Below are 7,040 nucleotides of genomic sequence, written 5' to 3'. Positions count from 1 at the left end.
TGGTCATGCCGCGACTGTGTGCCCCTGTGCTATCGGGGCTTAACTTCCAGAGCTGCCTGAAAAGTGTGACAATGGAGTATGATGGGCCCCTCCCACCAATCACTGTCAGAAATCCTGTTTTGTGGGACTTCATCATATACCCCGCTACTGACCACACACACAAACACCGACCCGCACATCCCACGCAACACCATGCCAACGGCCGCACTACTGACACCACTTGCAGCCTCTCCACCCTCAAGATCCCTCACCCACCGCTGTTCGCCAACCTAACCCCCGACTGTAAACTTGTGGCAACTAAAAGCTGGAGGTACAGTGTGGGGGACAGGGCCTTCATTAAGTCGGAGGTGCAGCGGCTGCTCAGGGAGGGGATCATTGAGCCAAGCACAAGCCCTTGGAGGGCCCAGGTGGTTGTTGTTCGGACTGGGCAGAAGAATAGGATGGTCGTGGACTATAGCCAGACCATCAATAGGTTCACGCAGCTTGACGCGTACCCCCTACCCCGCATCGCAGATATGGTCAATCAGATAGCTCAGTACAAGGTGTACTCGACCATAGACCTGAAATCCGCTTACCACCAGCTCCCCATCCGCCCGGAGGACTGCCCCTACACCGCCTTCGAGGCGGGCGGCAGGCTCTATCACTTCCTGCGCCTCCCCTTCAGTGTCATGAATGATGTCTCTGTCTTCCAGAGGGAAATGGACCGGATGGTGGACCAGTGCCAACTGAAGGCCACGTTCCCATATTTGGATAACATCACCATCTGTGGTCACGACTGGCAGGATCACGACACCAACCTCCAACGATTTTTCCAAGCGGCCAAAGCTTTTAACCTCACCTATAACAGGGACAAGTGTGTGTTTGGAACCACCCGACTTGCTATCCTTGGGTATGTCGTGGAGAATGGGGTCATTGGCCCTGACCCCGACTGTATGCGCCCCCTGGTGGAACTCCCTCTTCCCACCACCCTCAGAGCCCTCAAATGGTGCCTGGGCTTCTTTTCCTATTACGCCCAATGGGTCCCTCACTACGCAGACAAGGCCCGCCCCCTGGTCAAGTCCACCGCATTTCCCCTCTCTGCTGAGACCTGTACGGCCTTCAGCCGCATTAAAGGGGACATTGCCAAAGCAACGATGCATGCGGTGGATGAGACCATTTCCTTCCAAGTAGTGAGTGATGCCTCTGACTTCGCGCTGGCTGGTACCCTCAATCAGGCAGGAAGGCCGGTAGCGTTCTTCTCTCATACCCTTCAGGGCCCTGAAATTTGGCACTCCACGGTGGAGAAAGAAGCCCAGGCCATAGTGGAAGCTATTAGGCACTGGAGGCACTATCTCGCCAGCAAAAGGTTCACCTTGCTGACCTACCAGCGCTCAGTTGCGTTCATGTTTAGCAACCAACAGCGGGGCAAAATCAAAACTGATAAAATTTTGAGGTGGAGAATAGAACTCTCCACCTACAACTATGACATTCTGTACTGGCCTGGAAGGCTCAATGTGCCCCCTGTTGCCCTATCATGGGGAGCGTGTGCCAACACGCAGCTCAACTGGCTGTACGCCCTCCATGCTGATCTTTGCCACCCGGGGGTCACCCAACTTTACAATTTCGTGAAAGCCCGGAACCTGCCTTACTCCCTTGAGGAAATCAGGATGATGACCAGGGACTGCCAAGTCTGCGCTGAGTGCAAACCGCACTTTTACCATCCTGAAAAGGCACAACTTATCAAGGCCACCTGCCCCTTTGAGCGGCTGAGTGTCGACTTTAAGGGCCCCCTTCCCTCCACCGACTGCAATGTCTACTTTCTCAACATAATCAACGAGTACTCGCGGTTCCCCTTTGCCATCCCCTGCCCCGACACCACTGCCACATCAGTCATAAAAGCCCTGCGCCAGCTATTCACTCTGTTCGGATATCCCTGCTATATTCTCAGTGATAGAGGGTCCTCCTTTATGAGTGACGAGCTGTGCCAGTACCTGCTGGCTAGGGGTATTGCTACTAGTAGGACCATGAGCTATAATCCCCGGGGAAATGGACAGGTGGAGAGGGAGAATGCCACAGTGTGGAAGGCCACACTTTTAGCCCTTAAGTCAAAGGGGTTGCCAGTCTCTCGCTGGCAGGAGGTCCTCCCCGAAGCACTCCACTCCATCCGCTCCCTGTTGTGCACGTCCACCAATGCCACCCCTCATGAGCGACTCTTTTCTTTTCCCAGGACGTCTGCCACTGGGACCACCCTACTGACTTGGCTGACGTCCCCAGGGCCAGTGCTGCTCTGGAAACATGCGAGGAGCAATAAATACTCCCCGCTGGTTGAGTGGGTTCACCTACTTCATGCAAACCCCCAGTTTGCCTTCATGGTCTTACCTGATGGGTGGGAGGACATGGTCTCCGTCCGCGACCTGGTGCCCGCAGGAGTACCAGACCCCTACCCCGAACACTCCACAGTGACTATGAACCCCATACCCACTGATGTATATACCCACGAGACATCGCGCACACCAAGCCCTACACAGACTCCTCACGACACTCCCACACTGGGCGCCACGCACACGCATGAGGGGTTACTGATGCCTAACGGGCTGGCACCTCAAGTCAGTACGGAGCCAGCACAACCACCGTCACTGGTGCAATCAGCACCGGTTCTATGTAGATCGCAGCGACAGACTCGACCACCTGATAGACTTAACCTGTAAATATACTTGTGAGAAATTTTGCTCCATGGGGATTCTCTTTTAAAACAAATGGGGGGTGAATGTGGTAAACTATGTGTATACCTGTCTGGACATGCCCCTCTGCTGACTGCTCCTGTGACTCCTCCCACAGACCCCTGTATAAAGGCGATTGGAAGCACTGCTCCTCCCTCAGTCTCCGAGATGTTGTGGTCACTTCTGCTGCTAATAAAAGCCTATCGTTCGCCTCCCACCTCTGAGAGTTATTGATGGTGCTTCACACCATCATCCAGGACATGTTCTCTTCTCATTGTTACTGTCAGGAAGGAGATACAGAAGCCTGAAGGCACACACTCAGCGATTCAGGAACAGCTTCTTCCCCTCTGCCATATGATTTATAAATGGACTTTGAACCCATGAACACTACCTCCCTTTTTAATATACATATTTTATTTCTATTTTGCACTATTTAAAATCTAATATATATATTTACTGTAACTGATTTACTTTTTTTCATTCTATATTATCATGTATTACATTATACTGCTGTTGCTAAGTTAACAAATTTCATGACACATGCCAGTGATAATAAACCTGACTCTGATTCTGTAGCTGATGTGGAATGAAAATATGTTCATCTGACTTTTGTACTTAATAATGTTATGGGGGCTCCTCTGTCCATAACTCAGACATTCATAACCCACAGATGGTAGATTCCACTCGGTAGGCTTATTCAGAAAGTCAGAAGGCATGGGATCCAGGGAAGTTTGGCCAGGTGAATTCAGAATTGGCTTGCCTGCAGAAGGCAGAGGGTCATGGTGGAGGGAGTACATTCCAATTGGAGGGTTGTGACTATTGGTGTCCCACAAGGATCTGTTCTGGGACCTCCACTTTTCGTGATTTTTATTAACGACCTGGATGTGGGGGTAGAAGGGTGGGTTGGCAAGTTTGCAGACAACACAAAGTTTGGGGGTGTTGTGGAAAGTGTAGAGGATTGTCGAAGATTGCAGAAAGACATTGATGGGATGCAGAAGTGGGCTGAAAAGTGGGAGATGGAGTTCAACCCGGAGAAGTGTGAGGTGGTACACTTTGGAAGGACAAACTCCAAGGCACAGTACAAAGTAAATGGCAGGATACTTGGTAGTGTGGAGGAGCAGAGGGATCTGGGGGTACATGTCCACAGATCCCTGAAAGTTGCCTCACAGGTAGTTAAGAAAGCTTGTGGGGTGTTAGCTTTCATAAGTCGCGGGATAGAATTTAAGAGTTGCGAGGTAATGATGCAGCTCTATAAAATGCTGGTAGGCCACGCTTGGAGTACTGTGTCAGTTCTGGTCGCCTCATTATACGAAAGATGTGGAAGCATTGGAAAGGGTACAGAGGAGATTTACCAGGATGCTGCCTGGTTTAGAGAGTGTGCATTATGATCAGAGATTAAGGGTGCTAGGGCTTTACTCTTTGGAGAGAAGGAGGATGAGAGGAGATAAGTTAGAGGTATACAAGATATTAAGAGGAATAGATAGAGTGGACAGCCAGCGTCTCTTCCCCAGGGCACCACTGGTCAATACAAGAGGACACGGCTTTAAGGTAAGGGGTGGGAAGTTCAAGGGAGATATTAGAGGAAGGTTTTGACTCAGAGAGTGGTTGGTGCATCGGGACACTGGCTGCACCACTCACTGCTCTTACCTCATCGGCTGTCAGATTCTCCTGGTCCCCTGCTGCTGAAAAAGCATTCACTGACCTGAAGGAATGTCTCTCCTCTGCCCCCATCCTGGTTCAACCCGACACCGACCAGCAGTTCATTGTGGAGGTGGATGTGTCTGACGTTGGCGTAGGAGCCGTTCTCTCTCAGCGCTCAGCCAAGGATGAGAAAGTGCACCTCTGCGCCTTCTTCTCTCACCGCCTCACCTCCACGGAGCGGAATTATGATGTTGGAAAACTGGAGCTGCTGGCTGTGAAGCTACCTCTGGAGGAACGGAGGCATTGGCTGGAGGGAGCAAAACTGCCATTCTTAATCTGGACCGATCACAAGAATCTGTAATATATCTGTACGGCCAAGTGTCTCAACTTTTATCAAGCTCGTTGGTCCCTATTTTGCTCAAGATTCAATCTTAGCCTGGCCTTCCACCCTGGTTCCAAGAATGGAAAACCTGGTGGCCTCTCCCGAAGATTTCCCTCCTCTGAGACCCCTGAGGTACCCGATGTCATCCTCCCTGCTCACTGTCTTGTGGGAGCAGTGCAATGGGACATTGAAGCCATGGTGCAAGCTGCTCAACAGAGTGAGGCGGCCCCTACTCAATACCCCACTAACCGTGTTTATGTTCCCAGCTGTCCACTCACAGGTATTGCAGTGAGGTCATTTTTCCCGGTTATCCTGTCACTGTGGAACCAAGTATACTCAGGCCTTCATCAGTTGGCGGTTCTGGTGGCCCTCCTTAGGAGATGATATCCGCAACTTCATCTCAATCTGCTCGATCTGTGCTCAAGACAAGAACTCCAACCAGTTACCTACTAGTCTGTTACAATCCCTGTCTATCCGAAGAGACTCTGATCCCACATTGGTCCCATCAATTCACATCCATCTTCTGGAGGGCATTCTGTAATCTTCTGAGTGTCTCCGTGAGTCTGTCTTCAGGATTCCACCCACAGACCAATGGCCAGACCGAACGGGCCAACCAATAGCTGGAGACTGTATTGCATTGTCCGGTCTCCCAGAACCACTCTGTGTGGAGTTAGCAGCTACCCTGGGCTGAATACACCATAAAATCTCATCCATCCTCATCCAGAAACTAGAAACTTTTAAAAACCAATAGAAGGCAACTAAAAAGCCGTAGGAAAAGATAAGATATGGATGTAAGCCAACTAATAATATAAAACAGGATATCAAAGTTTTATTTCAGAAACAGTATATAAAGAATGAAAGAGAGATGAGAGTTGATATTAGACTGCTGGAAAATGATGCTGGAGAGTTAGTAATGGGGACAAAGCAATGGTGGAAAAACTTATTATGTATTTTGTGTCGATCTTCACCATAGGAGACACTAGCAGTATGCCAGAAATCCAAGAGTGAAAGGGGTGCAGAACTGAGTGTTTACTATTACCAAGGAGAAGATGCTTGGGAAACTGAAAGATCTGAAGGTAGATACTGTAAATCCCCTGGACCAGATGGACTATACCCCAGGGCTCTGAAGAGGTGGCTGAAGAGATTGTGGAGGCAGTAGTAATGATCTTTGAAGAATCACTGGATTCTGGAATGGTTCTAGAGGGCTACAATATTACAAATGTCACTCCACTCTTTAAGAAGGGAATGAGGCAGAAGAAAATAAATTATAGAATAGCTAGCCTGACTTCAGTGGTTGGGAAGATGTTGGAGTTCATTATCAAGGATAAGATTTCAGAGTACTTGGAGGCACATGATAAAATAGGCCAAAATCAGCATGGTTTCCTTAAAGGGAAATTTTTCCTGCCGAATCTGTTGGAATTCTTTGAGGAAACAACGAGCAGGATAGACAAAGGCGAGTCAGTGATTGTTGTGTACTTGGATTTTCAGAGGGCCATTTGACAACGTGCCAGAAATGGGGCTGGTAACAAGGTAAGAGCCCATAGAATCACAGGAAAGAGAACAGCAAGGAAAGAATATTGGCTGATTGGCTGGAGGCAATATGTGGGAATGAGTATTTTCTGGTTGGGTGCTGGTGACTGGTGGTATTCTATAGGGACTAGTGTTGGGATTGCTTTTCTTCATGTTATTTGTCAATGATTTGGATGGCAGAATTGATAGCTTTGTGGCCAAGTTTGTGGAAAATATGAAAATGCCTGGAGGTGCAGGTAGTGTTTGAGGAAGCAGGGAGTCTGCAGAAGGACTTAGACAGACAAGGGGAATGTGCAAAGATGCAGCAGATGGAATATAGTGCAGGGAAATGTATGACCATGCACCCGGGTAGAAGGAATAAAGGTTTAAACTGTTTTCTAAACTGGGAGAAATTTCAGAAACCAGGGCTACAAAGGAAATTGGGTGTGCTTGTGCAGGATTTCCTAAAGGTTTACTTGCAGGTTGAGTTGCTGGTAAGGAAGGTGAATGCAATGTTGGCATTCATTTCTACAGGATTAGAATATCAAAGTAAGTGTCAGGGCTGCACAGGCAGGAAGCTCCCAGCCTCCACCCAGTTAACAGGAGTCACCTACCAACCATTACTTTCAATTTCTCTTGGTGGGCTATAGTTATATGAAAGTAATTGGGTTTTATCTATGTTGATCTTGTATCCTGATAATTGACCATATTGTTCAAAGGATTGCATCAATTTAGGTAAAGAGTATGTTGATTGCCCTAGATAGATCAAAAATGTCATTTGCATAACAGGCCAATTTATGCTCTGTCCC

This window comes from Hemitrygon akajei, chromosome 5 (genome assembly GCF_048418815.1).
Source record: "Hemitrygon akajei chromosome 5, sHemAka1.3, whole genome shotgun sequence".
Taxonomy (NCBI): domain Eukaryota; kingdom Metazoa; phylum Chordata; class Chondrichthyes; order Myliobatiformes; family Dasyatidae; genus Hemitrygon; species Hemitrygon akajei.
The sequence above is the reverse complement of the archived record's forward strand: the minus strand, read 5'-3'. Positions refer to the sequence as shown.